Below are 25577 nucleotides of genomic sequence, written 5' to 3'. Positions count from 1 at the left end.
AAGCAGCTGTGCCCCTGCAGCCCATGGGATCCATGGGGGATGCACAGATCTACCCACAGCCCTTGGGGGAGGTGCCCATGCCAGAGCAGGTGGATGCCTGGAGGATGCTGCGCTCCAGTGGGAGACCTGGGGGAGAGAGGGGGTCCCTGCTTCCAGGCTGGAGCAGCCTGTCCCTGGGGGACTGCACCCCGTGGAAGCAGATAGCAAAACTGCAGTTTTGGGAGGACTGCTGCTCGTGAGATTGGAAACACACTGGAAAAATTCATAGAGAACTCTCTCCCGTGGGAGGGACCCCACGGCCTCTCAGGGGAAGGACTCCTCTCCCTGAGGAGTGGAAGAAAATCTCAGGTGATGAACTGACCCAAACCCCCACACCCTGTCCCCTGCCCTGTTCCCTGGGGGTGGGAAGGAGGGAAGGGCTGGGGGTGGAAAGGTGTGTTAACAACTTATTTTACTTCTCATTATCCTCCTCTGACTTTGTTAGTAATAAATTCACTTTGTACTTCCAAGTTGAGTCTGTTTTGCCCTTGGAATTTTTTTCTCTCGGTCCTTATCTCAACTCATGAAGCCTTCATTAAACTTTTCTCTCTTCTGCTGACCTGTGGCAGGGGAGGATGAGTGAGCAGCTTTTGTGGGTGCCTGGTCACTGTCAAACCACAACAGTTTTTGGTGGAGAATGTGGACAGTCACAAGGACTTTGCAATAGGGATATTTATTGGGAGAAATATTGGGCAAAACAAGTATTAAACAGTGTTATCAAGTAGAATGATAGTGGGGAATTTGAACTGTAATTGTAGTGAAGGGTCTAGGGGTGGATTTTGTGTAGTTTGTCCATTTTTGTTGTGTATTGTGATGATGTTATTTTTGGATCTGGTGTGGGGAACATCTTTCCTTTCCCTTTCCCTTTCCCTTTCCCTTTCCCTTTTCCTTTCCTTTCCTTTCCTTTCCTTTCCTTTCCTTTCCTTTCCTTTCCTTTCCTTTCCTTTCCTTTCCTTTCCTTTCCTTTCCTTTCCTTTCCTTTCCTTTCCTTTCCTTTCCTTTCCTTTCCTTTCCTTTCCTTTCCTTTCCTTTCCTTTCCTTTCCTTTCCTTTCCTTTCCTTTCCTTTCCTTTCCTTTCCTTTCCTTTCCTTTCCTTTATTGTATGTTGAATGTGATGATTTTTTTAATGCAGACTCCCATGGTCACTGCCAATCCTTATATAAGCTGTCTGATACTGTTAATATTATTAGCGAACACCGTTGTTATTCTGTGGAATTCATGGAATTTGCCATCATCCTGGTGCAAGAGAAAACAACCTTTAAGTGAGGAGCTATTAAAACGTGCCCTGAGGCACCCAGTTCCTGGATGGAAGGGTGTGTGGAGGGATTTGGGTGGGTTCCTAGGTTATCATGTTCCATTGCCTGGGACTTTACCCCTGAACAGGTAAACAGCCCTAACAAACTGGCCTGTGGACTGATAGAAGGGAACCATTACTGAAGTCCTGCTTCCTGGAAGTGTCTGAGCATGGCTTGCTGATGGGAAGCAGAGACTGGCTTTTCCCTTCACTTATGCACGTGCAGATTCTCACTTATTTCTTTTCTTTCACTGTAATAAAACTGCCTGATCTCACCCTCTGGTTGTTCTCCATCTCATTATCTCCCCTGTCCCATTGGCAAAGCAAACGATAGGGTGGCTTAGTGGGCACCTGGCACCCACCAGGGTAAACCTGCTACAGATAGCTGGAAAAGAAAAGGTCTTACTATTTTAAGCCTGTGTGAAAAAACATGCAATGCAACAGAAACTACATTTCACAAGCATCTTGCACAAGTGATATTACACAAATGCACCTTTCTCCACATTATTTTGCAGATCCTCTTTTCTGTTTCTAGCTCTGAGCACATCCTGAGCAATGAACAACAGCCCAACATTTCAAATTGGGATGCTTATTTGAGTTCCTAAATAAAATTATTCTGATTTGTATAGCTTCTACCCTCTCAAGTCCCAAGTCACTTACAGGATCAGCAAGTGTTTGGCTGTCAGTTCATTTGTATATCGGCAACTAACTGTGCATTTAGGCATCTAAATTTTCAGTGATTTGAATTCCAGCTCAAAAATTCTGGCCTGGAGGTAAGCATCAAACTGGAATTTGCAGCCCAGAGAACACACTAGTCAGGCAGTTGCCTAAGTTCAGGATGAAAAGTCAAAGCACACGGAGCCTTTTCACTTATCAGAAGACTTACAGCAAAACAGGAAGTTATTAATATCAGAGCCTGAACTGACTTGAGAGTCAGACAATATCAAACAGAAGGTGTCTCCCCTTTTTCCTGTTTATCTCTTGCTAGCTCAGAAGACAGGCGAGATGAAGAGGTAAAGAGTTTCATAATTTGGTGCTACAAGGCAGTGAAATTGAACCAGCAGGCTGTACATCATTACACAAAGTATGTGGCATCACTTTCCTCAAGTCTTTAAAGCTTTTGCTGTACTTTTAAACAAACAGGGAAGCTGTTTTGAAATGATGGGGTGGAACATGACAAAATAATGCAGTGCAATGGCATGCAGGAGTTTAGACAAAGTGAGCAATAAATGAAACTACAGGGGAGGGTAATACGCTGCCTTGGTATAATTATCTTAGGAAAACACTGGAACTAAAGAACTTTCTCTTGAGAAAGTGTCATTTGATTTTTAAATCACACAGGTCATTAGGACTACAGTTTCATGTCATGTCTGCATGATGGTTTATCAAAGCAAGATCAAGTTACTGGCAGGGTCCTGGGAGGAAGCTCCAGGGTAAAGGAAAAATACTCTACAGAGCAGCTTACCACCAAACAGAAATGAGCAAAATTTGCTGGACTCATGGCCCAGCCTCATCACATCAGCACAGCACACACCAGACTGCATTCAGCTCTCTGTTTTCACTGCTGCCCAACACAGTTATTTTGTTTCAAGTAAGGACAATTTTAAAAATCACCCTTTCTACAAGAGAACTGGACATAGTTCCTCCTTGAAAGGCAAGATCAAGCAGGAAACCCTGCACTGAGAACAGCTAGCAAGGCTGAAAATGGAGTGCCAGCCTGTTGGGATGTGGGGTCATTGGCTGGCTGAGCTCTTCTGCGTTTTGTCAGCCACTGTGGAGGTAACAGGGCCATGGAGCTGCCTCCCTGGCCTCCATGTTTGCAGAGAATTTATTAATAGACTCCTGCTGGGCACAGAAAAACTGGCACTGAGCAGGCAAAAGGCAAACCCCAAGAATAGTTATTTGTTTTGACTTATGATTGGGCAGGTCATACTTCCTAGTGTAATTTGGCTGTTCTCAAGAAAACAAAACACAAAACACTCTAAGTAGGTGTCAGCTCCTTGGGAAAGGTTTCCTTTCTTTTGGAGAAACAGGAGATTTAATGTGGGGATTCGTTCACTGGGTGCTTTCACTCTTTCAGTTATTTGGGCCTCTTTCTTTTTTTCCCATCCTATTTTGCTGAGCCACTCACAGCCACATGAAATAAATTCCTAGAAGGAGACCACTCCCACAGAGCCTTACACCTCTCAATTTACACTGGAAAAACACTGTTTGTGCAGTGCAGAAGATTAAAAAAATAGAGGTGCATCTTCTTTTCTGTCCCTGATACGGTTTCAGCTGCAAACACAAGGCAAGAATCACACTTTCTTTCCACTGAGGTTGTAGATGTCAAAAAAAAAATCACAAATTTCACTGCTGCTCAAAGATCTGATGTACATTACTTGCAGAAACCACTACCTCTAACAAGATTTGTTAACTACAGTACTGATGTACACAGGGTGATCCTCAGGGGAAGGCCCAGAAGTCAGCTGTCCCCCCAGAATGGCCTCTTTTCTCCACTCAGGTCACTTTAGGGGTACTGGGTAAACAGGGGTACAGCAAGCAGCTTCCAGGCTCCCAGATTGATGCTTTTGTCATCCCCTGAACTCATGGATGAGGAGGAGGAGGAAGGGAGGAAGAACTGTATCAAATGAAATGGAACTAGGCAAGCAAAAAGAGTGGTTACTAGCAAATAAAAAAGAATTCTATAAATAAAGATATGAATAGTTTTCATGTTTAAGCAAGAAATGCGAGCAGTATTAAATGAAGCAGAATTAAGAAAAAGCATTCTGCAGAGTGAATTAGAGAGATTTACAGCACAGTATCAGTTCCCTGTGCAGTTCAGGTCAAATATTGGTTTGCATTTGAAAGTTAGTTACTCTGGAGTGCTCTGGAGGATCCCCTTTGCTGTCCATTGCCTACTGTAAAAAGGTAATGCAGACCAAACTTCAGGGTCTGATATGACTCTCTATCATAGTGTAGCTGAATTCCTCACAGGTGCTCATCTCACACACCTCAGAGGTATGGAAGCACGTTTTCCTTGGAGAATGAGGGGCAAAAGGCAGGATGGGAGCAGCTTACACAAGGGAGTCACTGGCAAAGCAGAAACCAGGATGGAGATCCCCCAAGTTCCAAGCTAGCATCTGAACTTCCAGACACATCCTCTTCTCCCTCAAAATGTGAGAAAAGAAGAAATAAAACTGAAACCATACCACAGTGGTTTGAATGATTTGAGAGTCCTGGCTACAACCTCCCACACAGTAATCACCACATAATCTTGGCTGCTTTCACCATTGCCATCTTACCTTTCCCTCTCAGCCTTTCTGTGTGTTCTGACATAAGCTGGGAGCTGCCTGAGGCAGAAGCTGTTAAAGCTTCCCCATTATTTTGCATGTAACATGAAGTATCATGGAATATCTCACAGGTTTTGACTCTAAATTGAGCTTTTGAAAGAGAGTCAAATTACTTAATGTCACTTGAGTCTGCCTTCTGAAGCTTTTCCCCACCTAGGAGTAGCTGGCAGAAGCAGTGGAAGTGAGCAAGGGCCATCTGTGCACATTGCTCAGGTTTTACTATTTCTGCTCACCCTGAGATTTTTGGTATTAGGGAAATTATTTAGTCTGAAGGAAATTGCTCTTGAGGGCAACAAGGATCTGGCTAGTGAGTCTGTCCTTAGGATAGGCAAGCCTAAAAAATGTGCATACAGCAGCAGCTGCTTTGCAGGAATGAGGCCCTGCAAATTTTTTTATGCATGCTGATGTCCGAAGCGTTGCTGTGAAGGATTTATGCAGCAGATATGTGACTATGTGTTCCTGTTCCACTGCTAAGTATTCCTCTGTGTCTCCTCTCTCACTGCCCTTCAAGGCTTTGCTCTGAATACAGTGATGCATACTGTTCCTGAGGAGTCTTGGGAGAGAATGTAGAGGGCATAGATTTGCTTCAAAGCAGATCTTCAAACATCTGTTTGTACTTACAGCACAAAAATTCAGCACACTACAGCACATAGCTGCCTGGAGCTTCAAGGAAAACGCAAATGCTACGAGGTATTAAACACTCATAAACATAAACAAGATAGCCTGGAGCAGCTTATCAGTTAGGTGGTAATGGGTGGGGAAAGGCTCATTGTATATTTAAGGCCCAGACATTTTCCCACTGATTTTTGCTATGTTAGTAATGGGCCAGGGAGAGGAAGACTCTCATGTAATTTACCCAGGAATACTGCTCAGGTCAGTCAGTCCTGACTCTCTCCTGCTGTGGTTCCTGCTTGCTGCTGCACCACGGTGCAAGTGCAGTCCCAGGCCAGACACCCTCTGAGTCAGGAGGGGAAAGAGACAACTGCTCATGCCAGCTCCATTCCTGACAGCCAGGCCACCACTAGGGCACATTATCCCTGCAGGAAAACAGAGTCACACTGAAGGGTAAGGGACTTCCCCGGCAGCAGAGCCTGGCTATCTCAGACTGATACAGGAGCATCAGCAAAAGGCTCTGGACCCAGATTTTTGTTTGGGTGGAAAAAGACCAAGCAGATGAAGACACTGTCACCTGCTTTTGCTTGACATCACCCTGCGACCACAGGGTAGAGTGGCACAGAGACATAGGGACGTTTTTACCACTACCTGAGAGATAGGTACCATGATTAAGCTGATAGAAGTTGGTGGTGTTTCAGTCTCCTCCACACCTTCTGGGTGAATGTGAAGAAAATTTGGCTGGCTTGAAGTCTCTATATAATTTTGTATTAGCATCAGATGACTGCCAGTTCTGGTGTAAAGGAGAGGACAGAAACATGGGGCAGGATCTGTTAGGACTTGAGGCACAGAAACAGAACTGTTCCAGGTGAGATTAAACCATTATGGACAACATCTCAGTATCTCTAGTTCACAGTCTTCTATTTAGCCTAATCCCACCTGAATTTTGGAGATTCAACTCAAATGCCATTTGGAGCAGCTCTGCCCTGGACATAGGTTCTCTTCTGCCAGCTCCACTGTGGGGACCATAATCTTTGTCAGCAGAGAAGTAAAAGCAGCTGGATGGGTCACCTCTTCAGTCATCTCACCATCACTTGGTAGAGCTCATTTGTCAGAGCCCTAAATCACAATACAAACACTAGAAATCAACCCAAAATGGGTATGGCTAGACCACAAGACCTGAAAATTCTCTAAAAATGTGCAATCTAGTTCAATAAATAGGCCTTCCCCAGGACAGATAATTTGGGTTCTCCAGGCAAAACAGTGTCAACAAGAAAAGCATTTTCCACCAATATTTTTGGCAGTACATAAACATCCTCATATATTACACAGTACTTACTACAAGGGCAAAAGATTCCAACGTAGATCCACATTCACTTTTGCTTTTCTAGAGGTGAAGAGGGATTTTCAGTCATGTTGAGCTAATATGACTGAGCCAACAGGAATTAAAGCTATGCCATTTCCTGCCTGTTGGGACATGGTGAAAGAAAGAAGCTACCTTAAATCAAAGGGTCCAGATTCAGGGAGGTGCTCCAGCTAGAAATCAGAAGCCAGTTTACAGATACTTTGATAACTTGAGCTTTTATCATTCCATAGGCCCCCAAGATCAGTTAGTGAGAGTTGGGTAGGTTTCCTCATAAGGTATTTGAAGGCAAAGACAATCTACATTTGCTTCCCACAGGCAAGCCCAGGCAGCTACAGCATGTTATATAAAGAGATTAAATGCAAGTTTTGTAGCACTACTGTACGAAAAGATACAATCGGTTCTACCATTAGGAGCTTAGGAGTCAGGATTCTAAATCTGATGTAGGCACCTTTGAAGCATCAGTTTTGTCATGAATATCCCATGCTTTGTCCTATCTTGAAAACTGAATTGTTTAGCTATTAAAAGAGATTAATGTAATCTCTGTGTCTGTGAAATTGGATTTTGAAACAGTTTGCTTACTGTACTATCTCCAGTGTAGTGAACGAGACCTCTGCTGCTTTTCATGTTGCTATAATTACAGGTCAGACCTTGTTTGAGCCCAGCATGTGCTGGCATTGCCAGCAGGGCAAAGTGCCTGGCAGATTGCAGGAGCAGGCTTGTAGCTGGCAGAGGGAACATCCTCACTGAACCACGGTGATGTTCTGCATTGCTTTGGACCCCTCAGTGTGAGCAGACCCAGGCAGGGGGATACTGAGACAGCTGGGGCAGAGCGTATGAGCTAGGAGCAGAGGCCAAGGGAGCTGGGTGGGTTTAGTCCAGAGCCAGGAGATGGAGAGGTGATCCAACAGGATCTTATTGCAAATCACACCTCCTTCAGGGGGAGACTGACAGACCCCAGTCCATCCCGCAAGCAACAGATGGATGAATGAGAGGCAACAAAACCAAGCTGGAGCATGGGAGAAGAGAATGGACATTGGAGGAAAATATGTCCCAAGAGGGAGACTCTGCATTCTCCATCCTTGGAGGCTCTCAAGACTTGGCTAGACAATGCCAAGGATAACTTGATGCAATGTGATAGTCCTGTGCTAAGCAGGAGCCTGGGTGACCTTGGGCCTTCAGAGGACTCTTCCAACCAATATTTTTGTGTTTCTGTCCTTTTCCTAGTGAAGGAAATGAACACTCTTCAGCTCCATGGGTATATGTCTTTTTATGCTAACTAAGGAGCTGCAGACCTCCTTCCAAGAAGCTAGCACTAAAGGTTAAGTAATCCTAGTCCCTCTCCACCCCTCCTTCTCCCACAGACAGCAGTGTGTTGTGCCCACCTCCAGGCTCTCCTTTGCTGCAGAAACATGGCTTGTGATCCTGTGAGCATGGTCTAGCCGTGAGTGTTGACAGTCCAATTGCTTCATTCAGAACTAAATGGTAGAAGAGATATCCCAGGGCAGGTGGCAATTGCTGCTGGGAATTCTGCTTGTCATCAACTAACCCAGAGCACATCTCCTTGCAGCAGGTTCTGTGCACTTGAGGATCCTGGCACAGTTATTTTATTGCTACCTCTGCTCTTGCACACCACAGACACTTCAGCAGGCTCCTCTTCTGCTAACAGAGGGATCATGAAGTATCCTCTGGCCGCCTGAAGCAATTCCTCTCTCTAGCCAGAGATCTGCAACTCTATGCCCCAATCTTAGCAATGTTTGCTTGTCCTTTGCATCCTCTGGATGTCCTCTGCCAAGTTCCCCCTCTCTTGGGAAAAGGGGATCTATTTGCTGAGTTTTTATTTACTCATCATGACAGACTAGCTTCTGACAAGTCATCTCTGTGCAGTGCTGCAGCCCTACACTGCTGTCCTGCATGAGTATGGGGTAAAAATAAAACCACAGAGTTTTAAAATGGTCATTCTTTCCTTTTTGCAGCAGATGAAAATCTAACTCACTTTCTCTTTCCCAGAAGTAACCTTGACTGCAGTGCCTTGAGAAGTGCCCTGGCAGTAGCAAGGTCTTGTTAATGACTGATTGCTCCAGGGCAGGGGATGATTTGATACTCTGATACAGGGAGAAGGGCAGAATAGAAAGAAGTCAAATGAGCAGTGCCTGTAGCTGTTATGCTTCTCCTGATGTATCTGCAGGAATGGTGGGGTGACCAATGGAAGCGCTTGTGTAACATGGGGAGCCCCACACCCCAAAACACCCCAGGCACAGACTGTGTCATCACCAGCAGCAAGCTGTCCAACACTGGTGGAAGGGACAAAGAACCAGCATGCGTCCTCTGCTCTCAGACAGAAAAATAATCTTTTGTATTCCTCTTTCTTTTGGACTTTGTAAACAGTTTGAGACTGTTTATATACAACTTGTTTTGTCCAGTTGGATACATCTGGGTTACTTGTACTGCCTGTTCTCTTCAGTTTTAGGCACCTCCTCACTAATTGCTGTTTCTTTGACCAAGCAGCACACACACACACACACACACACACACACATACACACACACACACACACAACACACACACACACACACACACACACAGGCCCAGTACCACCCTCAAAGCCTGCCAGGGCCCTGAGATGCCCTCAAGGCCAGATCCAAACCTCAAAGTGAAGACATGGCACCAAAGTGCTGCCTCAGGGCTCCTCTCCACCCCTGAGTGTTCTGGCAGCCAAGTGCCTGTGCTAGCCTTTTCACCCCCAAACTGTATTCAACCCATGATGACTTGCTCCCTGCAGCTCCATTAGCTCTTCTCACCTGGCAGACAGCAGCCCTACCACCTCTGCTCACTGTGCCAGGTACTGCCAGGGCCAGACATTCTGAGGAGCTCTGCAGCAGCAGTATTGTGGTGGCTTTGATGAACCTAATTAAACAGGCTGAACGGAGACAGAAGCAAAGACAGCATCACTGAAAGATGACACAGAGCAGCTACAGTTCCCTCAGAGCTGCACTAGCACCAAACACTGCACCTTGCTGAAATGTGGTGCTGTTAGAAAGTCCACCTGCATGTACCACATATTCAAGTTTCAGGGAGACTGGCAAAAGGTCTGGGGGGAGCTGCTACATGTGTGGGTCTGTATGCATGCTCTGGAGATGGAGGAGTACCTGGTAACTACAAGGAACTAACATTTTATACGTACACACAGCTTTATATGGTCTTTTTGTTATCTGAACATTTGCTACAGCTTAAAAGACAACCCTGTTCTGACCTAACTACAGAGAAGGTCTAAAGTATTGATTTTAAAGGCACGTGGATAGGCCAGAATGCAGTCATAGAATCATAGAATCATTTATGTTGGAAAAGAGTTATAACAGCATTGAGTCCAACTATTAACCCAGCAGTTCCAAGTGCACTACTACACCATGTCCCTCAGTGCCACAGCTACACATCTTTTAAATACCTCCAGGGACGGTGACTCCACCACCTCCCAAGGCAGCCTGTTCCAGTGTTTGACAGTCCCTCCGGTGAATAAATTTTTCAGAGTATTGAGTGCAAGGATCCTTTTCCCCTTCTGAAACAGGTGTGCCCTACCTGCCACCAGTGGCCCTGCCATCATGTAAACTGACCCATGATCAAATCCACCAAATTTTGCAGGTGACACCAGGCTCAGAGTCAGGTATTGATCTGTTGTCTCTTCCTCTTTCTTTCCTTATCATTCCCTGCAATTGGTAGGATAAAGGAATGGTCCTACCTGTGGTCCACATCCCTTAACCCATTGTCCCAAAGCCCTGAAATGTCTCCTGATTGCCCTTGGACTTCCTGCTGCATCTTCAGTGCTGCCTACCTGAAAATTAATAGTGGAGAACAATCTGAGGGCTGTGTGAGGGTAAGAAGCTTTCTCTTCTTTTCTTTATCCCATGTCCCAGAGAGAGAGGCAGCAGACCTCCCTCAGAAGTGGTTCCAGCCAGCATATTGGGCCTTCTCCCTTCAGAAAGGAGTCTTCAATGGCAACGACTTATCTCTTTTTCTTCATGGACACAATTTTGACACAGGTTGACTTAACCTTGGTGCCAGCCTCATGCAAGATGGGACACTGTCCCCACTGCTCAGTTCTGCTAGCAGAATCTTCTACCCGTACCTGCTCCTGGCCCTACATGATCCTACCTGTATCCATCAATTTTTTCTTTTGAGCATGTCTGTCTTGTTCCTTGCTGACAGTCAAATGCAGCACGATCCTGGTTATGAGCATTTGCTCTCAGGGACTGTAACATCAACAAAATACCTGGTTATGTAATTAATAAAAGCCATCTACATATCTATAGAATTATTAGTTAATGCTGCTCTCTCTTTGGCTAGCACAGCATAGCTAAGTTATAAAGACAGATTTGCATTGATACGGCTTCCAGACCAAAAGGCTAGATTGTATTTGCCATCAGCAATGTGTTGTTGACAATATAAACTGAAAATCACCAACCAACAAGATTGCCTGAGCACCAGAAAACATGGAAAAGTTCTGGCCCAGTAGGGCTGCCACTTAGATATTTTTGAAATTTAATTAAGCAAATGTCATCATTCCTAACACAAACCATCTTGCAGTGAGCATGCTTTTGAGTGCTCAAAGCTAAGCAGAAAGGAGTACTGAAACCCTGAGGAGTTTTAGGAATTATTCCCATATTAGGTACTATTTCCACAATGAAATACACTCCCAGTCTATCCATTTGCATTATGCCAATTTATTGTATTTATGGACTGGGGATTCATGTCTAGATTAAAAACTCATTTTTGTAGGTGCTACATGAACAAGTCCTGAAAGAGTCCCTGTTCCTGCAGACTCCAATGTAGTGCCACAGTGACCTGGAAGCAGAGGATAAAGGACCTTGCCAATGGGGAGAATGTGCAAATTGATGTACCCAGCAAAAAAACACATTCTTTGGAGCAGGAAAAAATTTGCTTCTCACGAGAAAACTGTACAGTGTGAAAGTCCACATAGGCTATGCAGACATCTCATTTTTATTTAAGGGTGGGTGTAATGCTTATGAAAGGAGACAAACAAAAAGCCTAAGAAATTTCAATTCTCTCCATGTAGAGAACAAATACATCAGGTTGTTCCACAGTGACCTGCCAATTTAAATTTAAAAGGATCTGGGAAGAAAAGGACAGTTCAGGCTCTGTACCCATCGCAGCTGGCTCTCTGTGTTCCCACTTCCATCAACAGCAGGATCTTCACCACTGCCATCTCCCATCCTTGGAAAAAGGGGCTAAGAGAACTACTACTTGCAGACTTCAAATAAACAACAAATCCACCCACTGTCTGCAGTGACTTATAACAGCAACTTGCATTTTCCAAAGAGATTTTGGCATGGAGGAGCCTGAATGTAATTGTTAATGTGTGGAAGTCTCATGTAAATGAGCCTGTTTTGAAAACAGAGCTCAACTGTGTAGCTAGAAAGACAGGAAGGACTTTAAGATATACCTCCACTGCACCAAGTGAAGGTGGTCTGCAGAGCCCATGGTGCCCCCAGGATTAGAATCAGCATAGCCAGGTTGGTCAAAGCCTGGCTGAACAAGCTTTGCCCTTTTGCTGTCATGTAACCCAGTGCCAATGCAGACACACCCCCCTTTCTACCCTCAGCACCCCTGCATGGCACAGGATAGCAGCACGTGGTGGTACCAGCTGCAAACAGCTGCTGTGGCTGTGGTGTGGACACATCTGCAAGTGCTCACATCCCCCATCTATGCTGGGACCTCGGTCACTCCTCAATTCTCTGAGATGGCCTCAGGATCTTTTCATAGGAGCTGTAGGACCCAAGGGGGCAGGTGGGACACCCAAAATAGCTTTAAATTTGGTGGGGGGTGGAAAGGCAGCTGAGAGAATGAGTGCCAGTGAAACCAGACACTAGAATCTGAAGGTATAGGCAGCAGATTATTAATGAAGAGGCTTGTTTAAGTGTCTCTGTAATGTGGCAGTGAGAAACCTTGTTATTACTGCTTTCAGCACAGAGTGCCTATACAACATGGTATTGTGAAATCTTGAAATCTTTGTACACAAATACAGTTGGGAGACGAAAAAAAGGAAAACTTGGCCATATTTCTGAATATACTCATTTCTTCTGAAAATAGTATCACAGCCAGAACAGGCCTGCTATATTCAACTCTCATACACAAGTCCTCATACCTGGCTTAATAATCATTATGAACTATGAGGGAAAGTAAATAGTCTTCATTCCACATCTCTGAGGATAATAGTAAGAAGGAAGAGATTTCAAACTTTGGTAATGACTTGGAGAGCAGCACATTGCTTAAAACATTGACTGTGAGCCAAGAAATACCCCTCAAGGCTGCAATCAAAAACAGTTTTTGGCTCCGTACTGTGAACAGAAACTTTATTTGATCAACAGAGTTATTGCAACAGACTTGCTGTTGAGAGTCTGGAAGCTCGTTGCTAATGTGGCACCCCTCACTAGAGCTAAAGCTCTGTGAAAGCTCTGGGCTCATGAAATGCAGCTCTGGCTCACAGCTTCAGGTTAATTGTGATGACCACTGAGGAGAGTTGATGCGTCTCCCCTAGCTGGCACAGAAGTCTGTGTAGCTCTTCACGGGGAAATAAGAGAGACCTGAGACTGGCAAAAATAAAATTCTCTCTGTTTTTGCAAGTAGCTGTTGATTTGGGAGAATGAAATCAGCTGAACTGTTTTTTGTGAAGAGCTTCAGCCTATTGCCCTCAGCAGCAGTACAAGCACAGGGGCAATCTCTGACCTACAGGCCTTGCCAGGATAAGAAGAAAACAGATGTGGATTAGCCCCCCTCCTGGCCAGAAAAAACACCCACCTGCCAGAGAATATTGGCAGGGAGAAAGGGAAGGAACTGAAAATTAATTTTTAATAGGGTTTCTCAAAAAATGGCAGACCTTCTCAAAGTATTTCAGACTTTGTTTTTTTGAAATGTGAAATAGACATTTCAGTTGAGATCTGGAAAACTGAAGGTCTATTATTCCTATAAATATCTGCCATCAGAAATGTGTTTCCTGCTGGCATCATGAAAGAAAAAAAGAGTTTTGAGAAGAGAGGGGGTTGTTAATATCAGAAAGTAATTTTCAACAAGAAACAACAAGCTATACTGATCTGAAAAAAACCTAAAAACTGCTCCTGAATACCACACACTGAAGCCTATCCAACCAATTGCTCAGGGACCTATGGATAATTGGCATTTCCATGCTGACAGTTTGGTGATCTGGGAAAAGAGAACCCTCCCCAACCATGGGAATAAAATAAAGACAGATACAGGCTCTTGTTCAGCAAAAAGAAACCAGTAGTGCACAGAGACCTCAGCCTATGTCAGAGGTCTGATGCAAACCAGGCATGAGCTGCCTGAGTTCCTTGAGAGAGAAGAAGGAATTTCAGACTAGTGTGCCACAAGAGAGAGTCCTAGAGCCCAGAGAAGCAACTAGGTGCTCACACAAGCCATGATCAAAGAGATCAAACACCAAAACACTAAACAAGTTAGAAATAAACATATTTTGAGGGGATGGTGTATGTTGACTGACATCCAAACACTGGAACCCCTTGCCCAGAGAAGTGGATGTTCATCACTGGAAATGTTAAAAGTCAGGTTGGATGACCCAGTGAAAGATGTCCCCACAGCAGTGGGGTTGGACCAGATGATTTCTGAAAGTCTCTTCCAACCCAAACAAAGGTAATAATTTTATGATTTCTTACTTCAGCACAGAAAGCCTTAAATTTCCTGGTTCTGACAGTTTGAACTGCCAATAAAAGCAATGTGGCTTTTCCAAATATAATTTTTTTCAAACAGAAGAGCATCAACACCACGATTTTTTCCCCAAAGAATGGGGCAACCCATGGAGTTTTCAATGAGTTTTAGGGATTGTGACTTTCTTGTTCAAATCCAGGCAATATGAAAAGACGGGATGATAAATTTTTATGTTCTAAGTTCACCTTTCCAACACGAGAGTGGCAAAGTACAGAAGAGGAGAAACACTGGGAAAGGGGAAAAGCAAGCATGTGTCCAGTGTTGCCTTCGGGCTTTAAGTTTGACAGAAACAAAACAAGACACCCATAGAAATATAGAATATTTTTCTGTATGGGGGAGATTATAATGATTATATATATTATATAAGATTATATGACTGTTACACCTGACTCCTGCTTCAAAAACCATGCAGTGTCTCCATTGCTTGGTGATGGCTGTAGGTAGAAGCATCTACAGCAATTTAACATCAGTGAGCCCTACAGTAAGAGTGGAGGGGAACACCACTGCTGCTGGAACAACTTCGTGAACAGGCCAGAAGGAAAGTTAGTACCTACCACTGTGAACAAAAACTCATTTGTAATTAAAAGCAAATACCAAGAAGACTGTGTTGCAAGCACACACGGATTTGGGGCAAACTGGGGAGATGTCTAAGGTTGATGCTTGTGTCTTCTGCCTCAATATGCCCAGAGAGGTGTCTAAACATAATCCATGTGCTCTAGGATGCTTGAGCAGGGAGCTGGACCAGATGCCCCACTGTGGTCCCCTCTAGCCAGACACATACCATGATTCTGTGGAGCTCAGGAATTACCACTGAGGTAAGACACAGGCATTTCACAGTTCTTCCTTGACAAGGTGCTGAGGACCAGCAGTGCAGCACTGGTTCCTCCTCGTGCCTCTGTGTAACCACGGACCTGTGGCTGGACTCCAGGTTCGTAAATATGACGCCTGGGATCAGGTGCTGGCCTGGTTCCTGGCCAACTCCAGCAGCAGAGCCCTGGGCAGGTATCTCAGAGGCTTGCTCAAAGCCAGTCACTGATGCACAGGCTCCCCCCATGATTCACAAGAACTACTGAGACCTGAGAAGTGGCTGGGACGTGGCCCAGAGCATCACACACTGGCCACAGGGAGACACCACAAGCAGGGCCACAGTTATTTGTACCCCCTCAGGAAAAGGCTGTCCCCATGCTTTCCTTACACAGGCTCTGCATGGCCCCCTTGATCCCCCAGAGCTCCTGCCTGCCAAGGAGGGAAAGGGGCCTGATGACAACACTGTGCCTCCCTAGCATAGGTAACATTTGATGGCTCAGGAGAGCTGGGAACAAAAAACAGGCTAGAAGCAAACAGCCCCATCCCATCCAGCCATGCAACATGACTCAACAGATCCACACAGGCAGGGCTGTGCAGGCTGTGAGCAGAAACCAAACACAGCACGCAGCAGGCTGGCAAACTAGGCCTTTTTTTTTTTTTCTTTTTTTTTTTTTTTTTTTTTCCTCTCTTTTTGTTTTTTTGGTGGAGCCTTATCCTTCTCTTCTGTTTAAGCAACACTTCCAAGAGAAAGAAAGGCTGGAAGAAACTACTGACTTACCACGGAGTGGGGGCCTCTCAGCAAGATCTGCAGTGCAGCTAAGAGGGATTTCGCCTGTTTTCCTAAAAATGTATACAACTGGTGGCTTTGAAAAGGGATGGAGAGAAGGAGCCACAGGTGCAGGGAGAAGGCTGAGACAGGCAGGAGACCCTGTGGCACAGAGAAGCTCCTCAGCCTGTGGAACTTGGCAGGGTAAGGAATTGCTCTGACAAGTTACACAAGCTTCTACAGCAGCTATGAATTTGATCCTATAAAAAACAAGTATCAACAACTTAATCACATGCCTGGATCACGTGGAAGCAAGGACAACACGCAGTAGCAAAAGTTGACTTTTCTTTTTTTTTTTTTTTTTTTTTTTTTTTTTTTTTTTTTTTTTTTTTTCTGGGAGTGTGTTTGAGTGGGAGTGAGGAGTGAAATTTGGGTGGGGCTTTCTGTTATTCACTGGGAGGAAACAGGACGTGTTTGCAACAGCTCCTGCCTTGTTTTGCTCTCCCTCAAGAGCACGGGGCTGTCTCCAGGCTGGTAATACCGAGGCTTTTCCAGCCCCCGGGTTGTTCTGCAGCCCAGAGGAGCCCTCACGCTGTCTCACTAGGACTCATCGAGCTGGCGTGGGCTCAGGCCAGGAGCTTTGGCCGAGCGCCTGGCGCAGCCGTGAGCGGCTGGCAGCAGCGCTTGGCAGCGCTGTCTTTGTTAAAAGATGACGGTGTGCAGAGCGGGCGATGTCAGGATCAGGGCCCGGGGCGGGGAAGGCCGTGAGGGCAGCTGCGCGCCCGCAGCCTGAGTCACGGCGGTGCAGCGCGCCTGTGCGGGGCCTGCCCGCGGACCGGCCTCAGCCGCAGCCGCGGCCGCAGCGCAGGCCCGGGGGGCGGCCCGGGCTCGGGGGGCGGCCCGGGTTCGGGGGGGCGGCCCGGGTTCGGGGGGCGGCCCGGGTTCGGGGGGCGGCCCGGGTTCGGGGGGCGGCCCGCAGCTGCCACGGCTCCTGCAGCACCTGCCCCTTCCCGCAGCGCCCAGAAGGAATGGTGCTGGCACGCAGGCAGCTCCCCGGGACAGGCCTCTGGCCGCAGCTCTGCCCGGCCCAGCGGGCAGGTCTGGCTGTCACCGGCGGGTGCACGTCCCAGTCGTCTTGTCTGCAAGCGTCTCAAACTGAAACAGTTTGTTTTAACTCACAGAAACCTCTGGGTTTCAAACTGTTCTGTCTCCAACTCTCCAGAGACCCCAGAGACTCAAATCAACCAACAAACAACTTTTTTTTTTTTTTTCTTTTCAGTTTTCAGATGAAAACCCTGCCTTTTCTGTACCTACTTCTGTCATGCAGTATCTAGTTACAAATGTCCAGGTCTCACACTGGTGGCCCATTTCCAGCAATCCTGTTCACTACAGATTTTTGCAGCAGGTCGAGCAGTGCTGTCCCAGCCCCAGCCCCAGCCCTCAGGGAGTTCAGCAAACCAGCCTTCCAAATGCTTTGCTGTCTTACACCATGAGGGCTTCATATAGGTGCAGCTATTTCTGCAGAGCTTTACTGATGAATCTCTTGTGCACATGTGTAAAACAGCCCAAGTGTGCATACCTGAAGCTGAGCATGGCCATGGAGCCAGACTTCTGCCTCCTCACACAGCTCAGCCAACAGCCAGCTGTGGGGCACGCTTGGCTCAGTTCCTTCCTTTTGACTCCTCTGCTACAATTAAAGCAGCATAGACTCAAATGTGGCTACAGTGATGCTGCTATAAAAATACAGGAAGGGAAACCAGATTTAACAGAGCATGACCCTTCATACTTGCATGACTGTTCACACTGTACTTCTACCAGCATGTCTCCTTGTGAAAATGAAAATTGTACTCCCAGAAAGTCCTGCACAGACACTGTGGGCAGATAAGACCCATGTGCTACACAGTGGGAACAGTTTGTGTCTTGCAGAGTATCCTTCTGGTTCAGAGAAGCCAGAAATATAAAGGATAATATTTGCTTTTCTTTTAAAAATAGCTTGTTCTAAGGAATGTCTTTTTCAACCATGAGAGAATACAACACAGAAGGGATACAGGACCTAATAACCCACCTGGAAATACTTTGTATGGAAAAGCAGTTCAGCCAGTTTGGGGATTGAGCCAAAGAATTATCAGACAGGCCTTGCTTGATATGATTTGGGTTTGTGGCAGCTTTTATAGCCCAGCAGGATTTCCCAAAGCTGAGGTGCTTTTAAGCTGCCCATGTATGTGCCTGGCCCTTATTGCAGTCCTGGCTTTTGTCCAAAGTGATTTCTGTTTGTGAGGGAGTGAACAAGTGAGGATCATTACAACTTGGAAGGAGCTCAGTTCTTGCTCGATGAGAACTCTGGAGACATAGAATGGGACAAAACAAGTATAGAAATGTACCACAAAGTGGGAGCTGATAACGAGATGGCACGCTCCTGCAAATTTCAGCTATTTAGGACATGGTTTGCAGGCTGTGGGAAAACCCTTATGCAGAAGTAGGGGAACCTGGATGCAGGAGAATAAGAGGTTTCCAGTAAGATCTGTGTGCATCTCCCACTCTGAGGCAATCGCACATCAGGAGATCTGTATTCTGACCGTGGAGGGGTGGCTTGTCCACAGCTGTGATTCTGCTCCCCATTCTTAATGGTTTTGAGTGACCATACAGCCTTAGGAGCAGCAGCACAGTGTTAAAAACTGTGAATTTTCAGAGGTCACCAGCAGAGCCTCTGCTGCGCTCTCTTCAAGAGGAGGGAAAAGCAGTTCAGTGAAAAGGTACAAACAGGACACTCCATAACCTTTCTAGCTCCCCCCAAGTATTTTTTCAAGGTACAAAAGGACTTCTAATGAAACTATCCCACTGCCTGAAGGACAGAACAGATTAAGTCTGACATCCATGAGGCATGCCAGGTAGCATTTCCAAATGAAAATTTATGGGTCTTTTAGGTATCTTATTTCGGGGTGAGGGGAAAGAGAGGAGGAAAGAAGAAAGGTAAGTTCCATGGAAAGCTGCTGTTCTTCATTGAATCTAAAATAGAACTTCTTGGAAGTTTACCAACTAGGCATTTTTGTGTGGAAAACACTAACTGTGCAGATTGGGCACTGTCCAAGTTAAAATACACACCAGTACTGGATGGGAATAGGGTTGGGGTCTAGATGTGTTCACTCTGAAATACCTGCCAAAGAGTCCCTGCTATGGCAAGACTTGAGACCTCACAGCAGCTGTTACTTTTCTGCAGCACATTATAGGTCTGGCTTTGGGTCTCCAACTGTGCATTCTCATGGTTTTGGGGAGGTGTCAGTGAGTTCTGGAGTGTAGCTTGCCCTTTACAGTCAGTGCAGATTCAGTCAATTCACTAACTGGAGTCCTGGGAGTTTGATTTTCTTATTCTGAGTTTGGCACCTGCATTTGGAGAGATAACTTATGCCCAGTACTGCACTCGCAGTAAGGGAGTGGGAGGGAAGGGATGTTGGAGTGTGGTTTTCAGGAGTGGTAACAGGACTGTTTTGTTCTGTTTGTGTTTTTTTTTTTTTTAATAATAAATCCATATCTAGCATGAATCAAGGCACAGAAGGAGCAGAAAACTGGAAACTGGGAAACTGGACATTCCCTGGACTGTGATGGAATTTGTCATTTGCTAGAATTTAAGGATTTTTACATTGATATGTACTAGGGCTGGTGTTTTATACAATATTGATGCTTGCCATGAGTCTATGGGCATTGGATGAAGACAGGGAACGGGAGCAGAGTTTTCAGCTTGGGAGGTTTCCTCCTCTCACTGAAAAGACCCAGGCTTAACCTTGCTGTACAATTGATCTCATGCATAGTAAGGAGAATTTTGAGTTTTTTTCCTAGCCCTCTTCAAACTCTTCCTCTTTCTTCCATGCTTGCCATGATAGTATTGGAGTACACACCTTTTCCATCTGCTTCTCTGTGAACACCTGCCTATGCAGTTTTTCTGTGCATCACCTTGTGCTGGACGGGATGCTGTTTTGGTGAGTCAAATCCAATGAGGCATTGAGATGATTTGACTTATGCCTAGGGAAAGCATGGTGCTGAAATTCTTCTTTGGCTCTGCACCATGGGGAAACCCTTTATCCAAATGGGTTTGTGTTTCCCTGCTCCAGCTGTCCCCAGTTGCCCTTAGAGGTACACACTTTGTGTACCTCGGCAAGCAGGGCTTTGCCACCGGGGGCTGCTCCGAGAATACCTGATTGTTTCATTGTAATTTGGAGGGAGAAGCCCGTGTTGTATTCTTGCCTGGGGCACAGTATAGCTCTTGAGCAGGACTTGTATTTCTGGTTTCTTCACAATACCAACTTTATCAGCCAGGTGAAAGCTGAGCTCCAGTTTTTCCAAAGAGGGTCACAACAAGCTTGGCTAGAGCCTTGTGCCAGTTAACTGGGACTACACACAACACAGCCACATGGTTCAAGCAGTCTATCTCTCATAAACAGATAGAGCACTTCAGTATCCTCTTGCTTCCATGCTTTCATGGAAGCTTTCATGCTCCAGTTGCTCAGAACAGGACAGGATGCAGTAGAGCCAGTGTATATATGTCAGCATCTGCACCTGTGTATGAAAGGTGGGATAAACACAGTTCTTGCTTTTGGATAGTGTAAAGCTAGCATCCTTGCTGGTGGTAACTTGCAGAGGGTAAAGAGAAGGCACAGCAGAGCTGATCCCACATGGTGTCATCACTGATGGTGCAGGAGAAGTGGCCTCAGTTATATTCTTATATCTGCATTCCCTGGTGGAAGCCAAGTGAAAGGTTATGTGCTTGTTTTGCAGCCTATCATTTAGATAAGGATAAGCTCGAGACTAACTCAGAAGCTAATGAAAGGGAGGAGGCCAGGAAGGTATTGAAACATGCCCTGAGAAGAGAGGCAGATGACACAGGGGAGCCAAACCTGTCTCTCTGTCCAAGTACTGAAGTACTCATGCTTGCAAAGACAAGGAGTCTTGTGATCTGTGCTGGAGCACAGGCATCTCTCCTGTAGAGAGGGCAGATGCTGCACTAGGTCAGGATGTCTCATGGAGAGAAGCTGAGTGCTGAGAGAAGGATGAGAGGTTTTCAAGGAGCAGTACAACCCGTAGCTCTAAGAGGCAGGGTCTGGCATGAAAGTGTGAGCAGACTGGGGTTTTAGTTGCTCTGGAAGAGCTAGAACATAGCAGCTGAGCAGGAAAGTTAAACTAAGTGTTTTTATCCACTGAGAAAGTACTGGAAGGTAGTGGATGACTGGGAATAGGTTAAGTGAGCCTGAGAGCAGCAGTGATAAGAGGGTGGAGGTGTTATTGATGCACTCCCTCAAGGCTCGGCATGTGCTCCTTTGTGTCTGTGTGTCTAAACTTGGGGAGCTGATTCTTCTTTTTTTTTTAAGGGTGGCAACTCTGGTAGTATAAGCATATCTGTCTCAATGTTGTGGTGATGGCAAAGGAGTTTTTTGAGAAATGGGCAGTAGGAAAGGTTTGTGAAGTGGCCGGTACATTTCTGAGGTGTGAGGATAAATAAGAGGCAGCTGGCAACAATTGTTACAGTTTTGGGATCCCTGGTAAATGGTTGAGAGGACATCAGTCTTGAAAGATTATTGGCAGATAGCTCTAGGTGAAGGAGGCATCTGTACAAGGTGGTCTTGCAACACTGCAAGGGCAGAGATGACCAAGCAGCCTGAGCTTGGTATGAGGCGAGGCATAACAGGATGATGGGCAGATGATCTGGCATGTGCCTACACAACCCCTAAACCAGCCAGCTCTATATTCCTCAAGGGACTTACTGTAACTCAGGGGAGGATTATTTACTAAGACCGCCGTCTTTTTTTCCTTCTTAAAACACAAATCAGTGCTTCATCAAAAGACAGTGTAAAGCAAATGAAAAAAATAAAGTCATAGTGCCAGGAAGTACAGACCAAACCCACATCCCATGAGAACTAACCTGCTTGTAGCTTTGCATCAAAAAATATTAGTCCATTTATTGCACATTAAAAATTCCCTTTGTCTCTTCTCAGTTGTGGTGCATGCTTGAGATCTTAAAGATGGCACTGTCAGTCCTTAAAGCAATATTTGACATCAATTTACTCATTAACTTTCAAATGCAGGACACTGAAAACCTTTTCCTAAGGACATCTTTGTGTTCTGTTTGAGAGAGTTACTGTTGTTTTCCCACCTCCCCTGAAGGGTTGTTTACAATACCATCTCTCCCTTTTAATCCTCTTTTCCTTTCATGTCTAACAAACAGTGTTAAACAGAACACAGGGGAAAAAGCAGATCTCACACATTGTAATTATCCATAGTTAACTGAAAAAATGCTTCACAATTAGAGGTCTCATTTTGTAAATTAATGCTCAAGAAGCTTTTTCCTATGCTTTTCCATATAAAACCTCTGTTCTTTCAAGCTCGAGGTTTGTATGTATAGTAAGTCAGATAAAGGGTTTCTGAGTTGATGTGCACTCTGTGCAGAGACTGAGCTGCCACAAACAGGATTTTCCTCATGAGATCCTGTGCAGAGGGATATCTTGAGATGTACACACAAGAATGTGGGCAGTACCAAGATGTTGAGCCATGACAGAAAACAGTACATTTCAGAACTGGCTGCTGTTTCTGCTAGTTATTTTTACATTTTCCCTTAACTTCTCTAGCTCTTTCTGCCCAGTATCTGAGCACTTTAAGACTGTGAATATATTTAGAGTCACAATTTTTATGTGGGGAGGTGTGGGACTCCACATTGTTCAGATCTGACAGGCTATCATTTGATGAGCACTTCCTTCAGCAGCAGCACCAACATAAGCATCCCCTGATTTCCCCTTCCCCTCTCCCACCACTCACTCACCCCTCAGCTGTGCCAGTTTCTGTGCTGTGTGGGAAACAAATCACAGAACACATCCAGGTTAAAAATAGCTGGAAAAGAGTGAGAGAGAGAGAAATGAATTCCAGAACCTGGACTAATATCCTACATGTAAATCCAAAGCTGATACAAACCTTTTTAGCTCAGTTTCCATCTGTCTGTCCAGCTCCATCAATAATTTGCACCTGATTTCACATAGGATTAATTCCTCTCTAAATTTTGTGCAACTGATTGCTGTGTGAGGAGTAGGGATATTAACTAAAGAAATGCAGCCAGCAGTCACCTGGCTAATGAGTATGTGCATGATGGCTGGCCATGTATGCATTCACTGATCAGCCAACATATATGGACCTGACTGCAGCCCAGGAAAGGGTCTTAGAGCATATCATGAGGGAAGAGTGGGGCTCATTGCAGCCATTTTATTTTAGGAGAGGAGGGAAGGGAGGTGACTATGAAGCAGTGGTCAGAGACCCTCAGAAAACCAAGAGCCATTAGTTACACTGCTCACAAAGCAATTTGCTTCAAAAAGGCCTCAAAATCTATAAAATAAGACCTCTTCTGCACATGAGCCTGTAAATCAAGTGAACCTGTAAATCATACAATTTGGTAGGAAGTTGAGAGCTCAGCTTCACATTCCTGTTTAGACTTCAGCAACCACTTCTGCTTTTAGCACTGTGAACAAGAGTGGAAACCACGGATACTGATTTCTTTCCTGTACTCAAATGTCACTTAAAGCCCTTGTTTCTCCTGAATAACTCCTTTAAGAACTTGCTTCATCTCTGTTCCTACCTGCCTCCTTTCCAATCTACACCTTGCCAAGAGCTGCTCTGCTCCATTCTCTTCTTTTGTATCCTTCATGCCTCCCCTCTGACCAGTGAATGGCCTCGAATTTGGTACAGGGCAGTACACAAAATATGCAGTGAATTGTATCTGAAAATGGTGAGTATTTTGGTTGCAAACAAAACCTGGCTCTTCCTGCCCACCCCTTCTGAGGGAAAAGAGACCTTGGGTCTCCTCACTGTTTTTGCTGATCTGCAGAGAGGACTGGGTGGGATGGAAGCCACAGGGTGGAACAGTAGCCATGAGACACCCTATGAGCCGTGGCTGTAGCCCATGGTCAGAAAGAGGTCTCTGTGTTCCTGTTCTGAGGTGTTTCTTCAGTGTCTGGTGGCACATGCAGGATGCAAGTGGACTCGTAGTGGACTGTGCCTGTGTTGGAAGCACACACTGTCTTTGGCAGGAGAGCTTTCATCTGATAGAAACAGGGTCTATTCCTACCATTTGTGGTCTTTCCCAGTAAGAGAAATTATCATCGCCATAGGCAGGTCTTGGCTTTCTCCAGGTGGGAAAACAGAGGTTTTGGGCAGTTGGGGATTTTCCTGGTGTGGGAAATCCTTGGGTGGCAATAATCCAGTGTATTGGGCTGTGTGCCATCCCTGCTGCAGACACCCAAGAACATTACTGGGAGTTGCACCCAGTGTGATCTGTTTGCAGATACTCCAGTCTCACCACAGGTATGGAGAGAGGTGTGATGGGAAAGGCCTGAGAAGGCTCCCAGGGAATCTGCCTGCATTAATTCCCTTGTCATTGCATACCTCTGGGTCTGTTCCAGTCTGCACACTGGGGGAGCTGCTAGAGCTCAGCTCAGCTCCTGCAAGAGAAGCATCTTCATAGGCTTTCCTAACACTGATCCCATTTCTGGAACTAGTTCCTGTACGGAATTTTCTTTCCCCAAATGGAAGAATGTAGCCATTTTGCAAGGTGCCATGGGGGACCTGTAAAGGAGATCTAAAGCAGAAGCCAGGGCTGCTTTGCTGGAAGGGAGTGCTAGAAGGTCTTATCCTCTCTCCTCACCAGACCCAGGAGCAGGGGAGGTGCTGGTGAATCTTTACCAACATGGAACAGCCTCACATAGAGCAGAGTGACCCTTATATTGCTGCGAGTGATGTTAGGATCTTGCTTTATTCTTGGGTAACTACAGAGTTTGGGGAAGTGGTGGCAGGGGAGAATGATCAGAAAGCTGGCAGAAATTTTATAATTGGTGTATCAAAGGTCTTTTTACACTCCTCCAGTCACATTTTAACAGTACGCATTTTATCCTACGTGTGGGCAAACAACAAAATTGTTTCTGATAAAACTTGCCTTAAGCAACAAGACACATGTGAACAATAAAGCACTAAGAGCCACATTTTCAAAAGTGTGTGTGCAGAAATGTCTATTGTACAATGTATAAGCAGCATGTGGTCTGGATGTGGCAAGCAGCAACGGGAGAGGAAAAGGGGAACAGATGGAACCTGTACATGAGTGACAAGAGCGGACGTAGGCTCAGATCAAGTTTTGTACTGTGCAGAGGCTGAGCTTTTGAAAAGCCTTAAATAACAACCACATTTTAAGGAGGACTGCACTAATGGGGCATGCAGATAAGCACACCAAATGGTGCAACTGCAGAGCACACGGCACTGCAGACAGTGATATATACAGAGCATATGAAAAGTTCGGTCTGACATGCCAGCCATGCATACAATCAAAGGTGTGCACATTTTAGAAACATCAGCCTCCCTGAAACCTCAATGACTTAGCAATAAAGCATCAGGAAATGATAAGACAGGGTTAGAAAGGTCTGAGAATTCCACACAGCTGAAATAAGGTTGAGCAAGAGGAATTAGCATCAAGAAATCAGATTCAGATGTTTAAAGCTGATTGTCTGAACCAAGTTAATATAATGCACCATGTGTCACTTCAAAACGTTTGGATCGTGCAGCTGGGAAGCCCTTCCCATGATTGTGAAATGC

At 45.5% G+C, this 25577-nt stretch overlaps 1 long non-coding RNA gene across 1 annotated transcript in view; it reads right to left on the bottom strand.

Annotated features, from left to right (window-relative positions):
• The window catches only part of LOC130257775 (uncharacterized), a 57137-nt gene that overhangs the window by 4927 nt on the left and 26633 nt on the right, over positions 1 to 25577 (bottom strand). Inside the window, exon 2 of the long non-coding RNA XR_008841381.1 lies at positions 22771 to 22838. This is a non-coding gene — a long non-coding RNA (uncharacterized LOC130257775). The remainder of the gene's footprint in view (positions 1 to 22770; positions 22839 to 25577) is intronic.

The sequence above is a fragment of the Oenanthe melanoleuca genome, chromosome 1 (genome assembly GCF_029582105.1).
Source record: "Oenanthe melanoleuca isolate GR-GAL-2019-014 chromosome 1, OMel1.0, whole genome shotgun sequence".
NCBI lineage: Eukaryota > Metazoa > Chordata > Aves > Passeriformes > Muscicapidae > Oenanthe > Oenanthe melanoleuca.
This window is presented reverse-complemented; position numbering and strand designations above follow the sequence as displayed.